This window comes from Lissotriton helveticus, chromosome 3_1 (genome assembly GCF_964261635.1).
Source record: "Lissotriton helveticus chromosome 3_1, aLisHel1.1, whole genome shotgun sequence".
Taxonomy (NCBI): domain Eukaryota; kingdom Metazoa; phylum Chordata; class Amphibia; order Caudata; family Salamandridae; genus Lissotriton; species Lissotriton helveticus.
The window spans coordinates 1,243,536,970-1,243,551,308 of NC_136061.1; the positions used below are offsets into that span (position 1 = coordinate 1,243,536,970).

Below are 14,339 nucleotides of genomic sequence, written 5' to 3' on the forward strand. Positions count from 1 at the left end.
GTGATTCCCTTTCCAAAGAAACTCCTAGTAATCCATTTTGTGCCTGCATAAGGGTTAGGAATTGGGAAGAAATAAGCATTCTAGGGTAGCTTAATTCTAGAAGCACACCATCGATTGGGAAAAAGCCTTCATAGTTAATAGATTTATCATGATACACCTTGTGAAAGCAGCATGGGTAGTGTACTACCATAGGGACAGCAGTACAAGTTGGAATCCTTCTTGTACGGAGCTGGCTCTGTATATACTATACCAAAATGAGGTATAGTGTGCACAGAGTCCAGTGGAACCCCAAAGATAGACAGAGGTAAAATTAGATAGCACCTTACTCTCTATTTGTGGTAGTGAGGGCGAGCAGTAAGGCTATATCAGAGGGTAGCACCAAGCATACGTTGTACATTCAGGCAGCAAATTATGTCACACACTCAAAAAGACTGAACTCTGACCAATTTGTTTGTATAAAAAAATATTCTGTGATTTTATTTCTTGAACCGAGCAAAGTCTGGTGCAGGTAAGTGAAAATAATTGCAAAATGTTATGCAGCGATTTATAGTTGAATGCAGGTTCAAATGCAGTTGGCTGAATTACAGTTCAAAATTACTTTTTAGTTACTTTACAAATTACTGTGCACGTTACTTTTTAGATTACTTTTTAAGTTATTTTTGCTAATTGGTGTGATATGCCTAGATAGCACACAGACATTTCCTAGACAAAAGGAAAAAAATCCACTTTTAGTACACTTGCAGATTTTCAATGCTTCATACAAATGAACTCCACACAAACGAATTTTCAAGGAAAAGCAGTAAATGCAATCCTATGGAATGAAATGAGGTTAACAGTTTACACGTAAGTACTAATTTGTGGTAGTTGGTATTCTGGGGTTACAACTAGGGTTCCCCCAGGGTTGAGGATGCACTGTCAGAACACCCTCAGCGGCACTAGGGTGGCCGGGTGCAGTGTGCTGAGGCCCAATGTTATCCAATGGGGGATAAGGGGCCTCTGATTCGTGGCTGCTTCCGAGCAGGCCACAAGGTTGTGGGAGCAACGCTTCTGGTGTTAGGCTCAAGGCAAAGGGGGGTCCGAGTTAGCACCCAAGGGACAAAAACAGAAGCGGCTGGGTGCAGGGAGCTGTTATGGAGTCAGGTGGCCTGATGATTTCAATGGGGATTCTACAGTGGCAACAAACACTGCAGGCTCGGAGACGAAGATCTTCTGGAGGTTACCACCGGTTGGAGAGGTAGGTTGGGATGCCTTGGGATGCTGGGACACCGTCGGTTGGGCCACCCAAGGCCATGGGACATCGGTTGCAGGGGTGTCTTAAAGCGTGGAGTTTTCTTACGATCTCCGGTCGCGGTCGGGGGATCCTCCAGAAAGGGGCTGCAGGCGTTGATTGGAGATTGAAGGCAGGTCAGATTCCACCAGATCTCAAGTCAGGATTGCCGGGAAGAACTCCTTGTGGTGTTTGGCCACTCGAACTCAGGCTGTGGGCATCTGGTGCAGACTCAGGGATTTGGCCGGAGACAGAGTCTGTGGGTGAGCAAATCAGGTGCTCAAGAGAGACAAAGTCTTGGTTGTGGAAGGCAGGGAAGGTCCTTCTGGCTACAGGACACATTCGGATTTCACTGCAGCAGGTTCGAGGTGGGGACAGGCTGATAGGGCTGGGGCCAAGTCAGTAGGCGCCCTCTTCTTAGTTCAGCACGGCTTCTTTGGTTCTTCTCTTCTTCTTGCCGGTTCTTGTCCGAGGAGGCAAGGTTCGGGGTTGCCCCTAAACACTAGATTTAGGAGCATTACAGGTAGGTAAAGGTCGGGACCAATGGGTACATTCCGTGTGGTGGGTACACCCCCTATTATGCCACCCTCCGGTGGGAGGGGGGTATATACCTCTCTGGTTGGCTGGGTCCCCCCCATCTGCATCATGGCGGGGACTGAGTTGTGCTTCACCTCGCCTCCCCCACCTGAGGGGTGGGGTTGGCAAAGGTGGGCACACCTCCCTTCCTCGCTTGGTTTTTGCACCGATTCTCCTGCCCAAAGTGGGGGTCAGAACCGGTGGGGGCCAGTTGATGCAAGCAGCAAATTGCTGGGGTAGCTCACAAAGGCGGCAAGCCTTTAAAGCTTCCCCTTCGTGGACCCACCCTGCCCATCCTGGGGGGAGAGGCTTGGCACCTTGCCCCAGGATGTGCATTGTTTCAAACCCCAGAGAGCAGCAGTCTCTCCACCCAAGGGTCCAGAAACATGTCTGGCGGTGGCAGCTGGCGAGCAGACACTCAACCAGGACACTAGAGTGAGGTTGTTTTTCAGAGAGCATCTCTAATACTGGTGCGGCGTTGCTGCGGTGCTCTCCGAAGTGCCCAGGCTTCGGCGTGAAGCGAGGCGGTGCAGAGTGTGGTGCCCACAGGTCGCAGTGCGAGCAGCGGCACGGTGGCGGAGAAAGCAGGCGTCGGTGAGATCAGGCAGTGCCATCTGGGGTGCCTTCAGGACACGGAGTCAGCAGCGGCATTGTAGACTTAGTCGAGATGCTTTTCTTCTGTCGCAGCACAAAACACACAGTCTCCAGTGCTGAGGGCAGAATAGCTTGAAGTATTTGCTGTTCCTGAGACTTCTTGAACAGGGGGCAAGCTCTACCTCAAGCCCTTGGAGAAACTCACAAAAGTAGATTACAGAAAGTTCCGTCCAGTAATTTCACTGCCCAAGACAGAAGCAGCGACTGTAGGCCAACACAGCAAAGCACACAGCAAAGTGGCAGTCCCTCCTCACAGCTTCTCCAACTCTTCTTGGCAGTCTTCTTGATCCAAAAGAGTTCTACAGTCCAGGGGTCTGAGCCCCAATATTTATATCCCAAAATCCTTTGATCTCATAGGCAGTGTCTCTGTGCCCAGCCAGAACCAGTTCTGACTTCTCTGTTGTGAATTCCTGGCAGGAGGTGAAGACGGCATTGCCAGAGGCAGACTAGGCCCTTTAAGGTGCAAGACAATCTCCACCCCCTTCTGCCATTGCAGCCCAGGTCTATTCAGCCCTTTCCTGACCCTCCCTAGACTATCTGGAGCCACTCCTACTCTCCAGCCTTCTGTCATCCCAAAAACCAGACAGGCAATCCACATTCCATCAGAGGCACATGGTATGCCCCCACTTTTTGCTGAACTGCTGATGTACTTTGACTGAGTGTGCCCTGGGCGCCTGCCAATCAGATGGCCAGGGCCTGTGTTCCTTCCCTAAAACTGTGCTGAAGATACAACCCAATTGGCATCTCTGGCCACATGTCTTGCCCCTGGTAAATGGTAGCCTAGGTACCCAGGGCATTGTGACCAGAGAAGACCCCTAAGGGCTGCAGCACTTATTGTGCCATCCTTAGGGGACCTGCACCATGACACACACTGCCTTTGCAGGCGGAGTGTCCTGGTGCAGAACTAAACAAAGAGTCGACATGGCACACATCCCCATGTGCTCTGCCCACAAACCTACTGCCCTGGCATACACCAGTCACCCCTCTAGCTGGGTGCCCTATGCTAAGTGGTGTGGGCACAGGTGCATGAGCCCTGTGCCCCTACAGTACCCAGGGCCAATCCTGGGCACTGTAAGTGCAGTGATGCCATTAAGAGTATATGGTGCTGGGAGGTTGTCATTACGAACTCCACAGCACCATAATGGCTACACTGAAGACTGACAAGTTTGATATCAAACTTCTCAGCACATTAAACCCACACTGATGCCAGTGTGGGATTTAATGTAAAATGCACTACAGAGGACATCTTTGAGAAGCCCCCTGAAACCTAACCTACAATACATGTCTTGTCTGAGGGGATGTCTAGGCTGCCACACAGCAGACATGTTGCTGGACCCCTGGGTGGAGAGCCCCCCCGCTCTCCTGGGCCTGCAACAATGCACATCCTGGGCGAGGTGCTAGGTCTCCTCCCCCAGGATGGGCAGGGGGAAGCTTCAAAGGCATACCGCCTTTGTGAGCTTCTCCAGGCCACTTGCTGTCCTCAGCAACTGGCCTCCACCGGTGCCTACCCCCACTCTGGCGGGAAGACTGGCAGGACACCCTACGTGAGGAAAGGGGGTGTGCCAGCCTGTGCCAACTCCACCCCTCAGGTGGGGGAGGCGAGGTGAAGCACAACTCCAGGCTCCGGCCATCTTGAGGATGGGGAGCCCTGCCCAATCAGAGATAGGCTCCTGCCCCCCTCCCACAGGAGAGGAGCAGAATAGGGGGTGTACTCACCGCAGGACAGGGACCTATTGGTCCCTGACCTTCCCCTACCTGTAACGCCCCTACATTTAGTATTTAGGGGCACCCTGAATCTTCCTTCCTCAGATCCCGATTTTGAAACAAGAAAGAAGACCAAGAAGACCTGCCGTGCAGCTGCTAACAAGGACAACACCAACTGACTTGACAACAGCCCTACCGCCCTGTTGACCCTTGAACTTGCTCCTGCTAAATTCTGGCGTCTCCTGCGGAGAGCAACCTCGAGAACTCCGGAGGATCTGCCTGCCTTGACCCTCTTAGAGACTGGGGCTCCCATGAGCAGTGGTTCTGCTCAAACAGCAATACACCTGGTGCCAGCCAGGAACCGCGAATCCAACACACTCTGCACCTGCCAAGCCCGACATGTGCCTGAGTGGACAAAGATCCTGAGGACGTCCCCCCGGCGATTCTGACCTGGAATCCCTGAATGCCTGCAGCCTCAGAACCAGGGACCGCGACCAGCACAGGGTAAGATTTCCCCGACGTCAAAAGACACACCTGCACCTGGCGCTCCCCAGCCTCCTGTGCCCTACTCCGGGGGGCCTACCTATCCTCCAAGATCCCAACTTACCTCTCGAAGTGTTGGTCGCTCCTGAAGAATCTCCGTCCGAGCCTGCAGCCTTTGTTCCCTTTTCAAGATCTCTATTGAATAACATTGAGCGCCAGACGGCTCAAAAGCACCCTGCACCCGGCCACCCGAGTGCCCCTGTCAGTGCAACCTTTGTCCTATCCTACTTCCCCATTTGCCTTGAGCAAGTAACCAGGAGCCCAGCTCCCACAGCCGCGTGGCCTGCGAGCCAGCAGACACCAACCGAAGACCCCCTGCCTATCATTGGAAAATATTGGGCCTAACTACCTCTGCACCCGGCTGTCCCTGTGCCGCTGAGGGTGTACCAACTTTACCAACCTGACCCTGGGAGACCCCTAAGTCTATGCCCAGAACCTTAACTCTGGCAGTCGAGTACTTACCTAAAAGCCGATAATTCGCTTTTCTTCCATAGGCTAACATTGACTAGTTTCACTTGGAAATTCTTTAAAGTGTGGAGTTTTGAAACTTCAAAATATTCATCTAAAATCAGCCGAACGAATTCCGATTTACTCACCTGCTATCAGGAGAGACCTCAGTGCTGCATATTTCAGCCCAGTATCGACCCTGAAAAGTAATTTTAACTGTACTTACCAGTTACTTGAATTTCCTTCCATAGGATACTATTGCCTGCTTTTTGCTGAAAAAGTTTCTAAGTGTCGATTTTTGAAACTTACAAATATTCTTTAAAAATCGTGCCAACGATAAAAAAGTAATTACTTGCCTGTTGTACATAGATGTCCCAGTGCTGAACCCAGGAGCCCAGCACTGGATTACACAAGTAACGTAAACATACTTTACCTGCAAATTGGATTTCCTTCCATAGGATAACATTGGTAATTTCACCTGAAAAAGTTTGTCAACTTTTAAAATACAATAATACTCCTTAAAAATCACTACTGTAACCAAAACGCTTTTACTCACTTGTTTACAGGAAATGTCCCGGGACTGAATCCAGGACCCAGTCCTGTGGTTAGCAAAGTAATCTGAAAAGTAATCAATTGCATTTAACTAGAAATTCCCATTGAACTCAATGTTATATTGTGCTTGAAAATGTGTTGCCCATTTGCAACTAACTATTGCATTCAAAAGTCTATTGCCTATTTAAAAAGTATTTAACCAAAGTGATTCATTCTGAGAAAGTATATTTTGAAACCTTGTTGGTTCTAAAATAAAACAATTATATCTTTTGATACAAAACAATTGGCCTAGAGTTCAGTTCTTGAGTGTGTGAGACCATTTGCTGACAGGGTGTACAACAAATGCTTTACACTGTCCTCTGATACTGCCTTACTGCTCGACCAAGCTACCACTTTAGAGAGTAAGGTTATGTTGCAAAGTCATCCTGTGCCCTGGGCACCCCCCAACTTTTTGCTGACTGGAACTGGTGGTAACTGACTCTGGGCTCTGTTTAACCAGGCCCAGGGCCAGTGCCAAACTAAAAGGAACACATTAGAATACAGTTAAGACACCCAACATACACTAGGGTACACTATGGTATGGTGGGGTGGGGTGGGGTACCCCTGTAATTGGCATGACCTACCCCATAAGCCCCTAGTATGTAATAAGGCAGGGGATTGAAACTACCTAGAAGTCTCCAGTATCCTGGGGCATGGCAGTTTAGAGGCCAGCAGATTCTCTGCACCAGCATGTGTGCAGTGCTGAAGCCTGAGGTCAGTCTAAAAGCAGCAATGGTTGCCAGGACAGCTTTTAAACCTTAAATTGTGCCGAAACTCGACTTTGGGAGTAGGGGCCCTTACAAATGAAAAACCCACCATGTTTTGGGATATTAGGGACCCCCAGGGTCACCGCTACGTATCCCAGGGGTGGGGGGTCAGTTATCTATAAGGTACACCCTTATAAAACGAGTTTTGATATGCCTGGATAAAGTGAAATTTTACATTTCTCTCCCCACATTGTGTTAAAGAGCTGCTCAAATTCGATTTTGATGCTAGAAGAATTGGGTAAGGATAATCTGCACGATTTCTGTAGATTCAGAACCCCTGAAGTCTCCCCTTTTGCACAGGGTGTGGGGGTCCTGTAGAAATTAGGGAAATACGTATAAAATATGGTTTTATAAGCCCTGGTCCTGGAAGAGTGGCCCAAGTCATTTTCTCCATTGCAAACCCCATGGCCCATAGGTTAACATGGTAAGAAGTTATTGATTAATAAATATTGATAGGAGAGGACTAGCCGGACCATTCAAAGACTTCCCAGAATGGTAGTAGTACATCTAACAATATTATATTGTTGAATTTCTCCTAAAGTGTACATACAAGAAGTTATGAGACTTTGTTTGTAAGTCTAAATTCAGCCTTTCAGTGGTCTGCCCTGATTGGTCAGAGTTACGTGGATTAGCCAGGCTGCTGGGAGGGCAGTGTGCTGGTCTATAGGAATGCCAGGCCAGGAGGTGGCGTCGTAAACTATGCTCTTCAATGGCAGAGGGGAGGCCTGGGTTTCAGCTTCAATCTGACACTCTTGACCCAGAGTCAGGGCTAGGCTTAAGGAAGGTATGTGCAGATGGTAGGGGGAGAGTCCATGGAAATAAGCAATCCCAGGGGGTGAGTGTAGCCAGCTCTTACCTCCTTAATGGAAAATCAGCCATTATGGATTTGGAAGAATGATGCACTCTGGGACAAACTAATGCCACACACTACAGGATGTGGTCATAACTATGAGGAGTTGCCCTGCTCCTAGTGGTCAGCAGTGACCTGGTGCTTGACCCAGAGAATTTTGAATACGTATCTGAGAGGGGCAGAGCCCTCCAGATCTGCTGCTTGAAACTTACTGAAGCAAGAAGTGCCCTGCTGAAAAGATGTTGCTGTGCAAGGAACTCTAAGGCCTGACCTCTGAAGACTGCACAAAGTAAAACTGCCGCCCTGTGGATTACCTTGCTGCCAAAGGACTCAGGAGTTGAACTGCCTGCAAGCTACATGTTAACAGAGCTCACCTGGACAGCCCCACAAATAATTCAAAGCCTGGAGTACCAGTGGATTTGTAAGGGTTTTGGTTAAGTGGATTCCGGAATTGAAGTTTCACACTTTCAAGGACCCTCTTGGAGATTCCAGAACCTTGGATTGTGTGTTGGATACTTTGGGACCCGCAAGCAGAACTCCAGGAAGGTGTTCTAACTGGACCCCGCTTGCTAAAGAAGGCGGCCCACCGCAGTGGTGAGAAAATTCTTCAGAACAATTTATAAAGGTGTGTCCCTGACAGAGAAAACGAAATGACTAAAAGGGGTACAGTTGGTTTCTAAGCACTAGAAAGTGACTAATCTTTAAAAATTCATATCTCTGGTTTCCTACAGTGGATTTTTTTTCGTTTTGGTGTCATTTAAAAGATAAAAATATTACCTATTTTTATAAATTGATGTGGGATTTTTATTTTCTGTTGTGTCTTATTTACTGAAATGGTGTTTTTAAATGCTTTACATACCTGTCTTTGAAGTTAAGCCTGTCTGCTCGCAGCCACGTTACCAAGTGTTGAGAATGAGAATATTTTTCTAAGAGCTATGCTGAGTCCTATCATGTGTTAGTGGCCTTATTGCCAGTGGCAGACCTACATTTGCCCCTACCAATAACCCACTTTCCAACATGTGGTGTTCAGTGGTGTGGATGAGGACTTGTGTTTAAAAAGTACACCTTTCAGTGAATAATTTAAGATTATAAAAATCCTCAATTGCCTTATAACAAAACCTTTGAGTTTGATTTTTCGAATTTGGACTAAACTTTTTAATCCATTGTTTTGATTATTCCAAATTGTTCTAAGTCTATTGTGTCTAGTTTTTTGTGACCCAAAACTAGGGAACCATGGAGCTGGACCTGGCTAAATTGTCCCAGTTTAAGATGGCGGATGTTAGGGAACAGTGTAGGCTTAGGGGGCTGCGTCCTGCCAAGAAGATGAGGAAGGCAGGGTTGCTTGAGTCCCTAAAAGCCTGGGCCAGGGCAGCGGAGGAGAACCCAAGGGGGTGGGAAGATGTCCCCCCACCCCTACCTCATCCGAGAGAGGGGTGAGGATGAGACCATTCCCATTGTGACTAGTGTTAGCCAGGTGCATCAAGGTGGTGGTGGGAGTGGGGAAGAGTCCCTTACTCAGGTACCACTACTGTCCCTTGCAGAGAGACAGCTTCAGGCTCAATTAGAGTGGATAGCCTTGGAGAAGGAGAAATTCTAATAGCTTAAGAGAAAATGGGATAGGGAGGAGGAGAAAGGGAATGGTGGCAGAGTAAGTGAAGAAGATGCTGAGATGTCCAGGGGTGGTAGATTTGAACCTAAACTTCCTAAAGGCATAGTACCCAAGTACACTGAGGGGGGTGACATTGACAAGTGGCTAGCAGCTTTTGAAAGGGCCCTTAAAAGGTGTAGGGTTCACTCTAGGTATTGAGGTGCACTCCTGTGTGAGTTGATTCCAGTAGCTGGGAGAGATCGGCTCCTGACCCTGAAGGGAGAGGATGCAGAATCATACCAGCAGATGAAGGCATGCTTAGTCAAGAGATTTAGTCTGACTCCAGAACAGTACAGGGTGAAGTTTAGAGGCACACAGAAATTGAGTTCAAAGTCCTGGGTAGACTTTGTGGATGTTTCAGTAAAGGCAGTGGAACGCTGGATTGTTGGTTACAAAGTTGACACATATGAGGGATTGTATAATTTGTTTTTGAAAGAACACATTTTGACTCATTGTGCAGAAGGAAAATGCTACTTACCAGTATGCATCTGTTCTAGGCATGTAGAGCTGCAGAGTTGCACACTGTGCATAGATGGCCACCTAGTGTTGGGTCCGGATGTTTGCAGTTTGTTTTGTTGTAGAAAAGTCTTTGGAAGTCACGGGATAGGTGACTCCTCCTTTGGATGATACTGCGCATGGGCATCGGCTCCATCCCCAGATTGTTTTTCGCCATTAGGGAAGTGATGGAGCTGTACAAGAGGTAGTGATGTCCATGTGATTTGTATCTAAATAAGATAATACTGGAACAGATAAAGGTAGCCGGGGAGGCGGGTGTAACTCTGCAGCTCTACATGCCAAGAACAGATGCATACTGGTAAGTAGCATTTTCCTTTCAAGGCATATGTGCTGCAGATTACACACTGCGCATAGATTGTATAGCAGTACCTACACCTAGCGGTGACCACCAGTATCTGTTGCAGTTGTTTGAAACAGAGTTTTAGTACAGCCTGGCACACAGTGGCTTGTTTAGTTTGCAAATCTACACAGTAATGCTTTGTGAATGTGTGCGGTGTAGACCATGTAGCTGCTTTGCATATATCATCTAGAGGAATGTTCCCTACGAATGCCATTGAAGCCCCTATTTTCCTTGTAGAATGGGCTTTTGGAGGAATTGTTAATGTACGTTTGGCTTTGTGATAACATATTTGTATGCATTTAACAATCCACCTAGCGATCCCTGATTTTGATATGGGATTGCCTTTATGTGGCGGTGAGAAAGACACAAAAAGCTGTTTTGTTTTACGAAAAGCTTGTGTCTTTTCGATATAGTATAGTAATGCTCTCTTGACATCTAAGGTGTGTAGAGCTCTTTCTGCGACTGAGGCTGCAAGAAAAATACAGGCAGCTCAACAGATTGATTTAGATGGAATGATGAAATGACTTTAGGAAGGAACTTAGGGTTAGTACGAAGAACGACTTTGTTATGATGCATTTACAGAAAGGGTTATTGAATGGTAAAAGCTTGTAGTTCACTAACCCTTCTGAGAGAAGTAATGGCTACTAGGAAAGCTACTTTCCAGGTTAGGAATTGCAATTCACATTTATGTAATGGTTCAAAGGGAGGTCCCATTAATCTTGTGAGAACCACGTTTAAGTACCACACTGGTGCAGGTGGCGTCCTGGGAGGAATTATTTTTTTGAGTCGTTCCATGAAAGCTTTAATAGCTGGTACTCTAAAAAGAGATAGATGTTGTCTATTTTGTAAGTATGCTGCAATGGCAGCGAGGTGTAGCCTGATAGATGTATAGGCTAAGTTACACTTTTGAAGGTGTAATAGATATCCTATGATGCGTTGAATAGACACGTCTAAAGAATTAATTTGGTTGTTTTGACCGTATATGACAAACCGTTTCCACTTAGCAGCATAACATGCTCTAGTAGTAGAGTGTCTAGCTTCTTTGATAACGTTCATACATTCTGGGGGAAGGTTGAGGTAACCAAACTATGACCTCAGGAGCCAGATCGCTAGGTTGAGCTGAGCACGGGTGTCTGATCTCTCCATGGTTCTGTGTTAATAGGCGTGGAGATAAGTTTAGTTTTTGGTGTGGTACCACAGACATTTGCAACAGCGTGGTGTACCACTGTTGCCTGGCCCAAGTAGGAGCGACTAGGATGAGCGTTCGGGAATGTTGCTGCAGTTTGCGTACCACTAATGGAAGTAGTGGGAGAGGAGGAAAAGCGTACGCAAATAGTTTTGACCAATTCATCCATATCGCATTGCCTTTGGACAATGGTTGTGGGTATCTGGTGGTAAAGTTTGGGCATTTTGCGTTTTCGTGGGTGGCAAAGAGGTCTATTTGAGGTTGTCCCCACAATTGAAAGAACGGATGAAGAACTTGTGGATGAAGTTCCCACTCGTGGATCTGCTGTGTTTGTCGACTTAGCAGATCTGCCATAGTGTTTTGTACTCCTGGGACGTGTTGGGCTAAGAGGAAGATCTTTAGTGGTATAGCCCATCTCCATATCTGCTGTGCTAACAGAGAGCTGCAGAGTGTGTCCCCCCTTGTTTGTTTATGTAGTACATAGCTGTCATATTGTCTGTGCGGATTAAGACAGCTTTGCCCGACACTTGAGTTTGAAATGCTTTTAGGGCTAGAAACACAGCTAGCAACTCTAAAGTGGTTGATGTGGAGTAGCTTTTGTTGCGGTGTCCACCTGCCTTGCATGGTGTGATGCAGTAGATGAGCTCCCCAGCCGGAGAGCGATGTGTCCGCTGTCATGACTATTTGAGGAACTGGCTCTAGAAACGGTCGCCCTTTGGAAAGGTTTTTGGTGTTCCACCATTGCAGAGAATGATGAGTCCGACCGTCTACCAACACTAGGTCTGTCAATTGACCTTGAGCCTGTTTCCATTGGCGTGCTAGGCACTCTTGAAGTGGACGAATTTGCAGTTTTGCGTGAGGTACTACAAATATGCAAGATGCCATCATCCCTAGGAGCTGCATGAACACTCGAGCTGGTAGCGAGTGTTGCATTTGAATTTTGTTAGGAGAGTTTGTACACTTGTTATTTTGGCTGGAGAGGGATAAGCTAGTGTTAGTTGGGTGTTTATTGTAGCGCCGAGATACTGTTGTATGTGCGAGGGTTGCAGATGCGAATTGGTGTGATTTACTGTGAATCCCAAGTCGTGAAGCAGTTTAATAGTAGCGTGAGTGTGTTGCACCCACTGGCGATACTGTATGAGCTGGCTTTTATGAGCCAGTCGTCTAGATATGGGAATATGTTGTCTTCTTAAGTGTCCTGCTACTACTGCTAGGCATTTGGTAAACACCCTTGGCGCTGTTGGGACACGAATAGGAGCACTTTGAGCTGGTAGTGCTGCCCGTCTAGCACAAATCTGAGATCTTTTCTGAGCGCTGTGTGGATGGGAATATGGAAGTAGGCGTCCTTGAGATCTAGAGTGACAAGGAAGTTGTTTAGTACCAGCAGTGGAAGGACTTGTTGGAGTGTAACCATATGAAAATGATCCGACTATGTAAATGTTTGTTTAGAGGTCTGAGGTCTAGGATGGGTCTTAGAGATCCGTCCTTCTTTGGTATTAGGAAATATAGGGAGTATACTCCTTTGTTTTTCTGATGCTCTGGAATTATTTCTATTGCATGTTTCTGCAGGAGGGATATTACCTCCTGTCTGAGCAATGTTAAATGTTCCTTTGACATTGGACGCTGCTTGGGTGGTATGTTTAGGGGGGGGGGGGGGGGGGGAGATGTTAGTTCCAGACAATAACCTGATTGAATTATTTGGAGCACCCACCTGTCTGATGTGATGTTTTCCCAGGCTGGCAGGTATTGTTGGAGTCTTCCCCCGACAGGAATGGAATGGGACGGGGAAGGGAGTCATTGGGCAGGGGTAGAGGCAGAGCGTGAGTTGTTATTTTACCCTCTGCCTTTGTTATTGTTACCCCTGTAACCACCCCTTTGGTAGCCCTTGCTGTAAGTGGACTGTGTAGGGGCTTTGTATGAGGTAGAAGCTGTGTCTGAAGTATATCCCCTGGTGGCACCTCGATAGGATGAGCGATGAAATGAACGTCTGGGAGCCTGCGACTGTAGGGCTCCCATAGATTTGGCGGTGTTTGTATCCATTTTCATTTTCTCTAGTGATACATATACGTTGGGTCCAAACAGGTGCTGCTCATCAAAGGGTTGATTAAGAATGGCACTTTGTACCTCAGGTTTGAACCCTGATATATGTAGCCAGGCGTGTCTGCGTAGTAAAACGCTGGTATTAACTGCCCTAGAGGCAGTATCTGCTGCATCGAGTGCACACCGAATAGAGGTGTTTGTGATGTTTTTCCCCTCTTGGATAAGTTCATTTGCTCTATCCTTGTACCTGTCAGGGAGGTGCCTCATTAATGACTCTAGCTCGTCATAACGTGCCCTGTCATATCTGGCTAATAATGCCTGTGTATTGGCGATACGCCACATGTTTGCTCCTTGAGACGCTGTTCTTTTCCTTGATGCTTCAAGTAGCTTAGACTCCTTATCTGGTGGTGCAGCCTCACTTGATGTTTGTGAGTTTGCTCTCTTGCGTGCACTGGAAACTACAAGTGAGTCTAGTGGTACTGGACCTTTAATATATGCTGGGTCTGAGGGGGCAGCTTTATATTTTTTCTCTACACGAGGGTTAATGACCCGAGTTCTGACTGGGTCCTTGAAGACTTCAGGAGCATGCTTGATCACTCCTTTAAGCATTGGTAAAATGGATGAGGACCTTTGTGCATTATCAGAGGTATCCATTAGGAAGTCTTCCTCTACAGGGTCTGTATGCATGTCTACCCCATGATATTGTGCAGCCCTGTGTATTAATTCATTAAACCCTATAGTGTCTTCTGGTGGGGAAGGCCTTGAGGGGTATAAGTCATCCTGAGGGACATTTGGGACATCTGGGGTGGTATAATCATCCCACGGGCCAGGGGATCCTGTAGGAGTGGCTGGATCAGGTATGTTACCCCTTATATCATCAGAACTATCATCCCTGTTGTGATCGTCTGGTATGATAAGAGGATGCTGGGGAATGCTGTTGTATGGGAGGATGTGGTGATGGTACAGGTGAAAGAGAAGGGGAAGGCAGGATTAAGGGAGAGTTAGCCATGTCCTCCTTCTTTGAATACGCAGCTGGAGCTGGTGTGTCCAGTGGTCGCTTTTTTGAAGCCAAAATTAAGTGATTGGATCCTTAGCTACAGTCTTTTGAGCAGGGTCTGGATAAGGTAAATCCTCTGCAGGAGGTCGATCTTTTGGTGCGGAGGAAGGTTTGGGCGCCGAAGTGGCTTGTTTTGGTTTCTTGACAAGGTCT

The 14,339-nt window shown here is 47.3% G+C and overlaps 1 protein-coding gene across 12 annotated transcripts in view; it reads right to left on the bottom strand.

The window, feature by feature from the left end:
- Nucleotides 1–14,339, bottom strand: part of PUM1 (pumilio RNA binding family member 1) — a 993,892-nt gene that overhangs the window by 152,373 nt on the left and 827,180 nt on the right. The window lies entirely within an intron of this gene.